Source organism: Lonchura striata, chromosome 5, assembly GCF_046129695.1.
Source record: "Lonchura striata isolate bLonStr1 chromosome 5, bLonStr1.mat, whole genome shotgun sequence".
NCBI classification, from domain to species: domain Eukaryota; kingdom Metazoa; phylum Chordata; class Aves; order Passeriformes; family Estrildidae; genus Lonchura; species Lonchura striata.
This window is the reverse complement of record NC_134607.1, coordinates 69,755,383-69,769,801: the sequence shown is the minus strand read 5'-3', so window position 1 is coordinate 69,769,801 and position 14,419 is coordinate 69,755,383. Positions and strand designations below refer to the sequence as shown.

Genomic DNA, 14,419 nt, shown 5'->3' with positions numbered 1-14,419 from the left:
AACACCAGAAGTGCAATAATAATAAAAAAACACAACACCACCCCCACTCTTCACACCCCCCCCTTCCCAGCTGTCTAGCTCAGTGAATTTCACACCATGGTTGCAAGGCCAGAATGATTATGAATTAGGGTTAGCACAAAATCTAGCTATTTGAAAATTTTACAGCATTCTACTGTAATGTAAAAGCTAGAATTTCTCCAGAAATCAAATCTGAAAAAAGCACAAGGGCAGGGAGGTCTCACTTTGAAAACTCAATTCATTGTGACAGAAAATGAGATTTTTAACCTTGTATTTCATTCAGAACGAATTGTGCCATGTCCCCTTGCACTTTGCCATTTGAGTTCTCATCTGTTCTGTGCTCCTTCAAGCCAAGATCCACATCCCCACTTGTAGTAGATAAAAAATCATGGGTATAATCAACTTTTTTTGACTACTGGTTAATTTTTGATCTTTATTCTGAGTGTCCTTGGGCAAGGCCCCAGGCTATCATGACCAAATTCACAGGAGGTGCAGGGTATGGTGAGGTTTTTTTGAAAGCATTATGCTGTGAAGAGGCTCTCTGAGGGAGTATCTTTATTGTGGTGCAAGTCATACAGCAGGTTTTGACTGAGATTGCAGCTTCAGCATAGCTCACTCTAATTTAGTTAGCCCAAGGCTATAACATACTGCTTTTCAGGATTCTAGAATGGCCATTAATGGGAATTTGCTGAGAGTGGGTGTGTATGCCTAAAGGAAAGTGTGCATAAAAAATTAAAGCCTCCTGCTTATAATGGTAGTTGGTATGTGCTGTTGTCCTTGATCTAACTTAACTGGGTGCTGCAGGTGAGAGCAGCACAGCAGTTCTCTAAATAAGTCACTTCAGCCTTGGAGTCTGCATTTGATAAGATTTTGTTGGCCTCGGTAGTGTGCAGCTGGTTCTTACAAATGAGTTTTTATCTGTGTACTCAGTGATTTACATCCCTGCACACCGAGAAGTGTCTTTGCTTTATGGATGGCAGAACATGCATGGCTTTCAAATATCCTGTGGCTTTCAAATATCCTTAACATGCAGGTGGTGTTTAATTATATCTTACAGTAGTTGGTGGTAAAGATAAAAGTCCATTCCTCAACGCATGCACTGGCCAATGTCACCTTTCCTTATATTGGTTTTTTTCTTTTCATATGAAATGAAGACAGGTTTAGATGGGATATTAGAAAGAAATTCTTCCCTCTGAGGTCCTGAGGCCCTGGCACAGGATGCCGAGAGAAGCTGTGGCTACTCCATCCCTGGAAAAGCCCAAAGCCAGGTTGGACAGGGCTTGGAGCAGCCTTGGGAGAGTGGAAGGTGTCCTTGTCCATCCACTGAACTAGATATTCTTCAAAGTCCTTTCCAACCCAAACCATTCTATGACTCTGTAATATTTAATAATACATTTTTTTCAGACTGTTGCTATTCATGGCAATATCAAGAGGTAAAAATGCTTTTATTGCTGCGGAGGAGTATATATAGAAATAAGCTGTATCCCAGCTCCCTGCTTGCTGCCATGTTTTCAAGGAGGTGTGAGAGCTGTGAAAACATCCTTCAGGGTTTCAGGAAAGCACTGATGCTTCAGTGTGCTGAGCCAGAATACCTCAATGTTTGTTAGGATTTAGTAATATCCCCTGGAGATAAGTCAGAGTTCCCCAAGAAATCCCAGATGGAAAGAAAAACCAGTGTACATGCAGGAAAAATGGTGGTTGTCACTGCAGATTTAACAACCTGCCTTAATTCTCCTGAGACAAGGTTGAGGTGGTTTGGTGGCTCCTCTTCTTCCCACTCCTTTAGCACAGTGTATTCCTGTGGGATTGTAGGACAGGAAAACTGCTGTGTTCCACAAGGCACTTCCACACAGGGCTCTCTTACCCCTCTCTCATTATGCTCAGTGTGGCAGCTACTGCTGTTGAGGACATGCTGCACTCATGGAAAAAAAAATTGCTAGAATTTAGCTTTTAATTTATTTGTCCTCCCATTTGGAGAGAACACTTAATGTGATTTTGTGTAATAAAGCCAACTATGTGTGCAGCCACAGAGGTGATTTTTCTAAATTTAAGGTTTCCTTTGAATTTATTCTTATCTCAGATAGATTGGATTACTATAGGCTGTGTCAGCGTGAGTCACTTGTAAGTGCCTGTTAATCCAATAAATCTGAGCGGTTTCTTATGGAAATACTATTTTCTGATTTCTATTTATATGATGGTCCTGGTCTTGTTGAATCCACGCTGACTTCACTGGAAATATCTCTTTGGAAAAAAATGTTACAATTTCCCATGCTAATGGAAATTGCAGTGAAGCAGTAAAATGAAAAATAGCCTCAAGTAATTAATAAATGGTTTAGAAGTTCTTTGTGTCACCTTGATTAGGTATTTTGTAGCAAACACAATAATACTGCCTGAGACTAAAAAGAATCATCAGAGGATGTTGTTTTGTTGTGTTTGCTTTATGGGTTTTTCTCCCCAGTTAATAATGCTGTTTGACTTTTCATACTATGTTTTTATATTACCCTGCAAGTTTTTTTTGTTCACTTGTTGCCACTGCCCTATTCAGGGGTATTGGTGTTTGCATCACTTTGGGCATTAACTTCCCACCCATAACATAGTCAGCTATTGAAAATTAAACACTTAAGTAGAGAAAAGTAGCTGTTTTAAAATAACGTCAGCCTTTTTCTGTTTTACTTGTGCAGCAACTGGTATTCAGTGGCAGCAGAAGGCAAAAGCTTTGCTATGGTTTGGAATTTTTTGCCTGAAATAAGAAGGAAAAAATCAGTATAAGATATGCGTTTCCCAGCCTGACATCAGTGTGCTTCTGTACCAGAGAGGGAGGGTCTAAACACTCCTAAAAACTGGCTGGTAAAACCTGGTCCTCATTTGAGCTAGAAATATCAGAATATAACGATTTATACTATGCATTGGGAATTTCTAGTGCTGAGGTGGGGAAAAAATGCATTTACTGGAAATAGTTTGACAAAATTCAGTGTTTGTAACGCGTGTAACAGCGCTGCTACTGTAAGGCACCACAATTTTCATAATCTTAAATTTGCTTGAATGTACCAAGTTTCCAAATACCTCCCTCCTCTCTGTCTCTGCTATTGAGTTTTCTCGTGCATGGTACGAGGGATGGGATGCTGAAAATCCCTGGATCTTTGACGTGTTAAGACAGATTTCTGTGGATGTTCACTGCCTGCTTGATGAATCTGGAATGTTTATTGAGCCTGTGCAGTAAAATGCTGCTGAGGCAACTGGGTTTGTAGTGGAGGAGATGAGAAATTTTAATCCCTAACTGTGGCATTTTGCAGAGGCAGCTCAAGACTGTGAGGTTGAAATTTTGGATCTCTTAGCGGTGGTTGTTTATTGGTAGCGACTCCAGATCCTGATTAATTGGGATTTCAGCTCATTTTGCAAGCTAAACATAAGACCTGGTCTAGGGGAAGGTCCTGGTCTAGTGGAAAATATCCCTCCCCATGGCAGAGGTAAGAAATAGAGGATCTTGGAGGTCCATTCCAACCCAATCCATTAATGATTCTGTGATCTCTCCAGAAGATACTTACAATAAATACAGAGGATACACAGAAGGTTTACAATGTCTGCAATAAAATCACAAGAGAAAAGGGAAGACAAAGCTGTGACTCACACTGATATATTAAAGATAAGTCATTGGAAAAGCAGATACAAGGATACACTTTAAAATCAATTTAACAAGTGTATTAGAAGCACAGAATTTGGGTTGGGAAAGACCTTAAAGACCATCTTGATCCACTCTCCTTCCATGGGCAGGGACACCTTCCACTACCCCAGGTTGCTCCAAGCCCCATCCAGCCTGGCCTTGGACACTTCCAGAGCTGAGGCAGCCACAGGTTCTCTGGGTAACAATTAGATTGGGTTTATTTGAAAATCTAAGGTACAGAAAGGTGGATAGCCAGCATTGCTAAGGAACTTGAAAAAACCTTGTGAATACATTGTGAATTGGAGGAAGTCAGGGGAAAACGCAAGTCTCCTTAGCAGAGTGAGATAGTAAATCAGAAATACCACACTAAATAAAACTGCTGAGTAGAGCTATGTTTAATCATGGATTTTCTGAAGGAACCAAAATCCCTTTGGACTTGCTGTGGGAATAATTTTGGTAATTAACAGGTTTCATTTGAAAACAGTGAATTGTGATTTTTCCTATCTCAGACCAGTGCAGACTCTGGCATTTTGCTGGAAAAACAGGTGTGGGCAGTGTGTGTGGGCAGGCTGGCTGAGAAGCTTGGATGCCAAATTTTTTAAAACACTGGTAGTTTAGAAATTAGGAATTTACAAGTGTTTAAGTAAGTATATATATATTTTTTGCAGTGGATTGGACAATTTAGGTAAGGCCAAATTGCTGCATCTGACCCAAACACGCTGCCTAGCAAAAAGAACAATGTATGCAGAGATGTGGAGGGTAAAGCTGTGGTGTGAAACAAACCTGTTGTTTCCTATATAAATCTGGTTTCTAGACTTAGTTTTTATTTTCTACAGAGGTTAAAATTAAGTTTTCTCTTCTGGTAAAAGCACAGACCTGTTTCAAAAAAGGATTCTAAACCAAGAAAGGGAGGGCACAGATGTTTCCAGTGCTGGGACATGGAAGTGTTCTTTGAATTTGTGGCCAGCAGTGTGGCAGAAATTGCCAAGACCTGTTCCCTTCTAAATACAGACAGTAACCATAAAATCAAAATAAGGTAATTTTTTGTGCTTTATGGCCTTGTTGCACTCCCGCGGAGTGGCAGAGACAGGACTTTCACCCCAGGTGCTTGGGCACGTGAATAAGGAAGGCTGAGTTCACCCTGTAGGTTTCCTGGTTTATATGGAATAATGGAAATTTTGGGTTGGAAAAGACCTTTAAGGTCACTTAAATTCAACCATCAGCTTACCAGCACCATGATGTTCACCATCACACAGTGCCTTCAATTGCTATATCCATTTTTTTCCTTTTTAACACTTACAGGGATAGTGCCTCCACCACTGCCTTGGGCAGCCTGTTCCAGTGCTTGACCACTCTTTCCATGAGCAAATTCTTTATAATGTCTAATGTTAACCTCCCCTGGCACAACTTGAGGCCATTTCCTAAAATGAAAGGTTCAGTTAATAGGATATTTTAACAACAACAGAATGACCCAGTCCATTCCATAGCCTTTGTGCAAACCTGGTGCTCCTCAAGTGCTGCATACTCAAATGGAATTCTGTATTTCCTTTTAAGAGCAGGAGATCCAATTTCTGTGCCATTTGATGGGTTAGGGTTGGTGCTGGCTGCTTATCAAACATTGAGAGCACTGCAGAGAGGGAAGTAGGGGAAGAAAAAAAACCCAAAAAGTAGTAGCAGAAGATGTTTTGGCAGTTAAGTACTTCTCGTGTAGAATTGTTTCCAGGACAACAAGGTTGATGGAGTTACAAAGTGAATGTGTGTTTTCTTTCCTCTTCAACTGGTTAATCAGTGAGGTAGGAAAACCTGCTTTGTGGGTGAACTGTGTTATTTTTAGTCTGCACTTGATTGTCCATGTGGCTCTTTTCAGCTATTTAGGAGATACCTGTCATGAAAGAAATCATATTTGCTTAATGTTTTTTTTTTAAGTCACATGGTATTTTTAAAAATGACAATGTAAACTACTGACAGCTCTTTTTGGTATTTTTTTAATGGGTTTGTTTCTCAGAGAAATAAAACAGCTTTATTGCTTCAAGTTTCAAGCTCATCTCACTGGTGGGATGCGAGTTTCTTTCACTGTTTGCACAGAATTTTTCCTCTGTTGGTATAATACATTTTTTTTGTATATACTAATGATATACTGTCATGCAAATGAATTTGGAATAAATTAAAGTATTAATTTTCTCCCAGAGTATATTCAGCTGTAGGATTGCATTGTGAGATCTATTTTCAACTGGAGTTTGGAACTTGGAATAAGGCAGCACTGAATTAAATGTAGTTGCCAATTTTAAAGGGGCACAGCTCGCATAAAATCACACCCATCTCCAAAATATGTTGATCTATTTAAAATCTGGAGGAGTATGATGAAATCTGTACTTGTGTGGTTTTCCTTTGTATATTTGATTGTACTCTAAGTTACTTTTTTTTTTACTGTTTTTTTTTTTTTCCTGCACAACAACATTTTTAAGAAAGAAATGCCTTTTTTAAAAAAACCACAAATATTGGCAGTGCATTTTAGAGGCAGAAATAACAAAAATAGTGTCCAGGTCATTAGTAAAAGACACACTTCATAAAGATCTATTGTTCTGCTAAATTAAATAGCTTGAAGTTTAACTGTGCCCCTTATAAATGACTTGATGATTTCATGCCCCCCAATGGTACATGTATTTATTTCATGTTGAGATTTTAGAATTTAGGATTAAGAAAACACTTATTGTGCATAGTTGTCTGATGAATTAATCAGAGACTCAGCTTCTTTCTGCATGTGTTGGGTTCTGCTCGTGCTGAAGGTTGGATGCCATGGGGAATCACTTAAGAAAAATTTTTATTCTCCAAATCCATGATCCTTTATTGTTTTGGGAGAAAACAACATGACATGGCATAAAAGCGGCCATGCTCAGGTGATCCTGGTGATCACTGAGTTCTTTCTGTATCCTGGAGCTTTCTAACTTCTTGGAAGGGGAAGGGAAGCAGTTGGACAAATCCATGCTGGCATTTACTTGTTGCTTTGTTATCCCTTCCTGGCAGCAAACTCTGTAGCTAGAGTCAGGAATCTTTCTGACTGGCGTCCTCCTCTTTCCATCTCTTTTTTTTTTTTTTTTTTTTTTTTTTTTTTTTTTTTTTTTGCAAATACTTTTTTTTTTTTCCTCCTTGCAAATTACCATTTTCAGTAGAACGAGAACTGCACTGACCTTGAGCAATGAGATGATCTGTGCTTTATTTTCCACTCTGTCCCCAGTTATTTGGTTATTCCATTATCTGGAGCAATCCAGTTCTTCATGGAGGTTTGAGTAGTTATTCCAGGTCTCTACTTAGCCTAGTAAGGCAATGAGGAATTCTTTTTTGCTACTTCTGCTGGAAGTTTACTAATTCATGTGGTTAAATAGAGAATGTAGCATCAGAGCATTCTTTTTCAGGACAATAAGTCTCATAACTCTACTTAGATTTTTCTGTTTGTTTTTCTGGTTGCTTGCTCTTCTTTTGCTTCAATTACCAGTAAGGTATGGATATAATTTTTCTATTTCTATAGTTTTGAATCCAAAGCACAGAGCAGGACATAAAGAACAACCCTTCCAATATTCAGCTCCCACTGAAGTGTCTTAGGGTGAAGACAGGGGTACCATCTATGATCCCAAACCAAGAGCAGGTCATCACCTCTCTGAATTAGGTGCTGGAGGCCAGCAAGGAACACTCACAGATCTAAGACACCACAAGGATATCTTTGAGCAATAAAATCCTTTTAAAAAAATGTTTATTCACTTTATCTGTGGATACAAGGAGTTTCTTTGGTCAACTCTGCAGTAGGTTTTGGAATCTGTTTCTGGTTTGTCAGTGTTATGCTCAAATCACCAAGCAGTCTCCAAGGTTCATCTTGATAGAGCAGTTTCTGGAATACTCTGGCAATTAAAATCAGAGAAGCAGTCAAGAAGGATGGAAATATTTTCCAGTGTTGACTAAAAGCAAGCAGTAAGCTTGAAGCATTACTTAACAATGTAATGAGAAACGTCAGCTCAAGCAAATACTTATTTTTTTTAACAGAATTTGTTTTCTTTGTTGTGTTGCAGAAGAAGGAGCAGTGGCTGAGTTGCACGAGTGAACCAGGACAACGCAAAATAAAGTCAAAAAGGAATGCTCATTTTCCTATTTCGTAAGTCTATTGGTTAGCTTTTCTGTAAGGCACACGTTTCATTATAAAGGCCATTAGTTTTCCTCATTTCCTGGTTTTTCAGTTGAGTTTGTAGAACTGTGTGGGTTCCCTGTTTTTGAGCCACGTGGCTCAACGTGAGTGGCACAAGGTGGATCTTTTCTCTCCCTTTGTCATCACCGTGCCAAGGCACAAAGGAGGTCAAGGCTGGGTTGTGTCTTAATTACTGCTGTAGCTGTGGTGATCCAGGGATGTGAAGAGGAGAGATTTGAAAGCAAGAAGGGCTGGAAAGGGATTTTGGCCTCCAAAGGTTTGTTAGTATTGTCTGTAATATCAGCTGGTATAAGAAAAGTTTGGATCCTACTTTGAGGCTGCTGTATTTTGGCTGAGTATTTTAGAATACATTTAAAACATTTCCTTGGGTACTGCAAGAGTTCTTGGTTTGATGGGGCTTGGAGCAGCCTGGTCTAGTGGAAGGTTTAGCACAAGAGTTTTTCCATCTTGGTCAAAAGAGCAGCATGTTCTTCAGTGGTATTTTGCAGAGCAAGCCTTGCAGACAATTTTTCTGATTCACTTGTGGCACATTTTGAAGAGAGCTGCTTCCAACTGCCTTGAGCAGAGCGTGTTCGATGTGATAACAACATCTACACTGCAATTGTAATAACAAAACCCAAGGTGCTTTTGCTGAATCTGGTTTCACACCAGCGAACAAGTGGATTCGTATATAAGATGATGTGAGGTTTTCTGTGTATTGACTCAACTCTAAAATATCTATAACTCTGCAAAATGCGTCTCAGCTTGTTTACTAAGCGAGATGTGTATTTTTAATGCATAGGTTTTGAAATTATTGGTGTATTGGTGACTCCAGTTTTTCCAACAGCCTTTGTGGGGTGTTTTAGTCAAAATTGTTTTTAACTTTTATGGATGCCATTTTAATTGATACCCATATCTCTATTTTTTTATTTTTTTCTGTCAGAAGAGTTTTTAAGTAATTCTGCAGAGTTGCTTTTTATAGACACTCAATATTAAAAAAAAAAAAAAAGCAGTAGAACATGTGTCAGGCATCTGCAATTCCTTCAGCATCATGTTTTCCACAATGATTTAATAGCTATTGAGTCTCCTCAAATATCTTTGTTTCCAAGACCTATTTTATGGTAGTAAATCATCTTGGCTGTTAAATTCTTGAAATGATTCAGTAGGACAGTCGTTTCCTTAGCACATTCCCTAAGAGATCATAGATAGAAATAGAAAAGTCCTTAACCAGGTCACCTTTTTCCCTGCAATACATGTGGTCAATGCTGGAAGTGATAATGAAGTTGCCAACATTTGTTCTGGTGAGCTGCAGTTGTCCAGTGTTCCCTGTTCATTTATTGCTAATTTACAATGAGTTTTCTGTTGGAAGTACTAAATTGCATTGAGAAATGCTGAGCCAGATACAGACTTGTCATTGTGTGTTGAAACTTTCCATTTTAAAAAAGGTCTGTCTCAAAATTCATATAAAAATACCAATGAAATTACTCAAGACTTCCTTAATTTCCTCTTCCATTTGCACCTGAGGGTGGTGGTGGTGCAGTCCTTGGGGTAGAGGTTGATTTAATAAATAGTATGTGAGTGTGGTTTTGTGATACCTGGTCTGTCAGTCTCTGCAGGGTAGTCATGCATTATGTAACTCCTTGTGGCTTTCTGACACCTTGAACAAAGACTCCTTAAATTAGTTATTGCTTACTGGGAGCAGGTAGGGAGGTAATTCAGCCAAGAGTAAGTACATGAGGAGTTCTGTGTATGAAGTAGCTCATCTAGAATATCACATATGCAAAGAAAAAGGAACTGTGGTTTTGGTCAAAACTCTGGACATCTGGAGTTTAGGGAAATAACCATCAGGTTAGAGAGGGGTTCAAGGAGACATGGTATCCCTTGACCTGAAGTGTGTATCTCTGTGAATTACCACTGGTTTCTTTCTGTGATGTTTTCCAAATTGAACATCAGATATGGTTGCAACCTCTATGGTTGTCGAGAGAAGCTGTGTCTGCTCCATCCTTGGAAATGTCCAGGGCCAGGCTGGATGGGGCTTAGAGAAACCTGGGATAGTGGAAAGTCTCCCTGCCCATGGGAAGGGGTTGGAACAAGATGGTCTTTAAAGTCCTTTCAAATCCAGACCTTCTTATGATGCTTGAATCGTCCTTTACGTTTCATGCTGAGGACAGCAGTTAAGTTCTGGTGTTGGTTCTTCACATAAACATTTCCTTAAAATAATCAGGTTTTGGGGCCTGGGATTCCTGCCTCAGAAAAGGAAGTAAACCTTTGCAGCTTCTCCAAGGTTTAGAGCAGATTAATGTATCAAATTATATTAAATCTCTTACATTTGTTTTGGAAAAGGAAGTCTTGAATTCCTGCAGGCCTCACCTGCCAGACATGAGATAATTCCATTTAAACCATGCATTTTCGTCAGGTGCTTTTACTGCCAGGCATAAACCTTCATTTTTTCAATGATATCCTTTAAAATTATCCAAAATAACTTTTGTTACAGTTACGATAGAGAACAACCTCTGCACTTAAAAAGATGGACTCCAAAATTCCATCTGCCCTGTAGGACCTTGGCAAGAATACGCCGTGTCATGGCACTGTGTTGATTCCAGTTCATGTCTTAGAGAAAAAAAGCAGTTGTACTGTGCACACAGACATATTTAGGGTTGGTAGAAGCATTTTCTGTCACAACCCTGTTCAGATGGCTGGTTGGTTGTGTGAGGCTGGTCTTAAAAGGGCCCAGATGATCAGGAAGCATTCTGCTAACTCATGTACCTTCCAGAGTGGTTTTGTCTGTCCTGTTTGTCACTTGTACCTGGGAAGTTAGGGCACCAGGGCTGCTTCAGATCTTAGCACAACAGTAAATATTAATATTTTAGCTCTTCATCAGTAAAAGCCCAATAACTGACCTCAGGAGGAGCTCACTCCTGCCTCATCTCTGAGCAAGGTTTTTCTTAGAGCATATTCCCCTGTGTGCTGAATGAGAAGGAGGGTTTGAAAAGAAAATTGCAGACAGCAAGGGTAAAGAAAGCCATTCTCTTCTTTAGAGGGGTTCCTTTTTTTCTGAGAAGGTCCATGAGCATGGATGGCATGAAAGGAGACAAACCCTGAAGAGGTCAGTGTTGGAAGTGAGGGGAGTAGCCATTCACACAGGCAGTGGGTATTCAAAGAGAAACTCTCCATTTGACAGTTCTGTCTTCTAGGATGAGTTAGAAACATGAAAACACAAGTTGGTTTTAAAAGAGGGCTTTTAATTTATGTCAGATATGAAAGTACCTGTAAGTTTAATGTGTGCTCTGCACAAAAAGAGGAGCTTGCTAAGATGAGTTCTTAGATTTCCTTTTTGTGCTTTTTCCCTGTGGTGAGGTGGCTCCACAGAGAAAACTCTGGCACCAGCATGGACACTGAGAACCTTTTCTGTGTCTTTTGTAGGAGCAGTTCTTGTGCCACATGAGCTGTGTGCTGGAGTGATCTGTGTCACTCCCTGCACTTCATGGGGCTAAAGAGTGGTTTGTCAGCATTTTGGATAACTGCCTCATCTCTGCCTGCAGTGAATGAAAGGTATCTGCATCTGAACAGATAATGCATTAAATGCATTATACATGATATTAGTGCAGGAAATAGAATCATCATAAATATATACATTTAGTAACATCTTAGCAATTTCAATTTTCATAGTTTCCAAGCAGTGTTTTCTCTCTTCATAGGATGCAGTTCTGCTTCAAATCTGTATTCAGTGTGCCTATGTGAAAAGAAATATGGTTTTAGATAAAAATTTAGGACTTTCTTCTTTTTCCTGTTTTCTTGGCTCTGAAATACTAATTCCTTTTCTACTGGGTGTGTACAGAGGAGGAGCTATTGGGCGAGATACCACATCAGGAAAAAAGAAAGTCTAAGCAACCCAGAATTAACACTTAAATCTATGTGGAAAACCTTGCTGGAGTGCCAAATGGATTTAGGTTTTTAAAATGAAAGAATGGTAGGACACAGAGGTGGAGCCTGGAGATCTGTGTGTTGTTTGTGCTTCTCGTCTGTTGCATAAGCTTGGACAAGCTGCTTTGCATTTTCGTGCTTCATTTCTCCTGTCAGAAATCTGTGTATTTTACTTGCTGTTGGTAAAGCACTTCAAAATCTTGAATTAGTATTATCATGGACTTCTCTGAGCTTACTTAAAATCCATTTCCTCCTCACTTACAGTTTCCTAAGGACAAGAATAAATAGAAATTTCTTTTTTTCCTGAATGCTGTGAATCGACTGATACTCTGCAGCTGCTCAAGGTCAGATTTAACTGATCCTTTCTGCTGTCTGAACATCCATTGAGCAGCTCCAAGCCCAGAGTCGTGTTAGGTACATTGTGTCCCTAATTCTCTTTATCTTCCACAGAAATCAGCCAGAGCCTGGAGCACTGGTGTGGGTGATGGTAGAAACTCAGTTTGTGTCCCCAAAAAGCACTGTCAAGGTATCAGTGCTCTCTGCAGCATCCTCAGGTGTGTGGCACAGCCCTTCAGCACCTGTGCACCTCCTCACCTCCTGGTCCTCACAAGTGCAGCACTGATGTTCCTGTGCCAAATTGGGGCACAGCCAGTGTGAACCTCAGAGCAGGGAGACGTTCTTGTGCAGTGTGAACCTCAGAGCAGGGAGATGTTCTTGTCCAGTGTGAACCTCAGAGCAGGGAGACGTTCTTGTGCAGTGTGAACCTCAGAGCAGGGAGATATTCTTGTCCAGTGTGAACCTCAGAGCAGGAAGACGTTCTTGTCCTCAGGTGCTGCTGCTGCAAATACGTGGGGTGAATTCAAGCAGTGTGTGGACGCAGTGGTTAACCAGGAAAGTGCATCGATCCTGCTCAGCCAAGTGTTCCAGAAATTTAGTTTGTAGGGTTTTAAATCACTGCCGTTAGAAGAAACCCCTCTCCAGTGAAACATCCCTGCTCAGGAGCAGCTGCCACACTGCTGGGCAGCTCTGCCTGCTCCATTCCAAACGTTACCAGCATCCTGGCAAGGATCCCAGGGACGGGGCTGAGGAAGTGGATGGTGTGAAAGCAGAACTGTTTGGGCTTTTTGTTCTGCCTCGATCCCTCAGCCTTGCTGCGACTGTGCTGTGACAGAGCATCTGCATTCCGCGTCTGGAGACACAGAGAGTGAACTCCTGAAGGGTGGCTGCTCATCCCTGTGCTTCCGTTCAGGGGTGTTAAAAGCCCTGCAGGCTGTACACAAGAGCTGTAATTTATTTTAATTAAATACAATAGCTGCATGCACGCTGCAGAAGGGATAAGACAGGGATTCCCCACCTCTGATTTATCGTCTTGCTGTTTGGATTTCTTTGCCATTGTCTTCCCACTCACAGATCTATGCAGGGATGTCTCATCCTCTCCCTCCTGTGCTGTTAGCAGTGGCATCTGTCTTTCAGAATACAATTTTTCTTGAATTTTTCTGTTGTTGAAAAACCATTCTTGCTGTGTAAAGCAGAGCTGTCCCTGCCTTCCTCACACACACACACACACACACACACACCTGTGCAGCATTTATTTTAACCAGAGGACTACAGGAAGCAAAATCCCCATCCTTTGGAAGCCTTCTCATAGCTGATTTTTATTTTTTGAGTTAGGGAGCTGGGAGTACCCACCCTGGGGCTGGCAGGCAGCCTGGCAGGAAGCTGGACAGACTGGCCTGCTGGCCAATCTTGTTGCCTTTTATAGAGCTTTTTGGTGAAATCAGCACATTTCCACGCAATTGGTGCTTTGCAGTGCAGACTTGTTGTATTTGGGAGGTTTTTGGCTGGCTCTGGTTTTAGTCTGCAGCTTGTGACTTCAGGATATCGTTGACTAATTTTAATAATTACTAGAGATGATTTTGTGAGAAGAGAGGAGATGTTTCTATGGAAGAAGATAATTTTGGAATAAAGTTCCTCAGCTGGTGTGAGGGATTGCCTGATGCATGACACTGCTGGGGTAAGTGAGTTGGCTGGCAGCAACTTCAGTCCCCATCCACAACTCTTGCACAGCAGCTCTTTCTGATCAAATTGCTGCACGGTGTTTTTTCTTTGAATGGCTTACCTGGGGGAAATGAAAACCATGGGACCTGGATGTCCCTCCCAGCTCTTTTGGTAGGGAGGAGTAAGAGCAGTGAGTGAGGAAGCACAGGCTGGAGGAGCAGCAGAAGCCCTTGGGTCTGGAGGGCAGCGTGTAGCTGCACTCCATCCACACAGCCCTGCCTGCTGCTCCATCAGGACTCATGGGACTCTGGCCTTCGGGTCAGGGAATTGCTGGGAGGAAGCCAACTTGCATTCCAAGGCTGAATGATGTTGGCATTTTCTGGACTTTCTCAGCATCTGATGTAAAACCCCTCAAACCCACTGGCACAGCAGAACCATCCATGCAGCACTTGAGACAGATCAGGCTGATCTTGAGTGTATTTTCCCCCTTAGTTCTCTTCAATAAATGAATCTGCCTCCTTGGAAAGTCCTCTAGATTATGAAGCCTTTTGAGGCTCTGAGTTTACAATGAATCACAAATTAGCAGTTCCTAAAAAATAATGTCAAGTGAAATCAGACTTTGCTTAAGTTGTTGCTGCTTTCAG

General features: G+C 40.9%; 1 protein-coding gene across 6 annotated transcripts in view; it reads left to right on the top strand.

Annotated features, from left to right (window-relative positions):
• LOC110470912 (endonuclease domain-containing 1 protein-like) overlaps positions 1–14,419 on the top strand; it is a 159,868-nt gene that overhangs the window by 51,300 nt on the left and 94,149 nt on the right. For all 6 annotated transcript variants that reach the window (XR_013340048.1, XR_013340047.1, XM_077783697.1 and 3 more), the window contains one exon: positions 7,741–7,823. The gene's annotated coding sequence lies outside the window, so the exon portion shown is untranslated. The remainder of the gene's footprint in view (positions 1–7,740; positions 7,824–14,419) is intronic.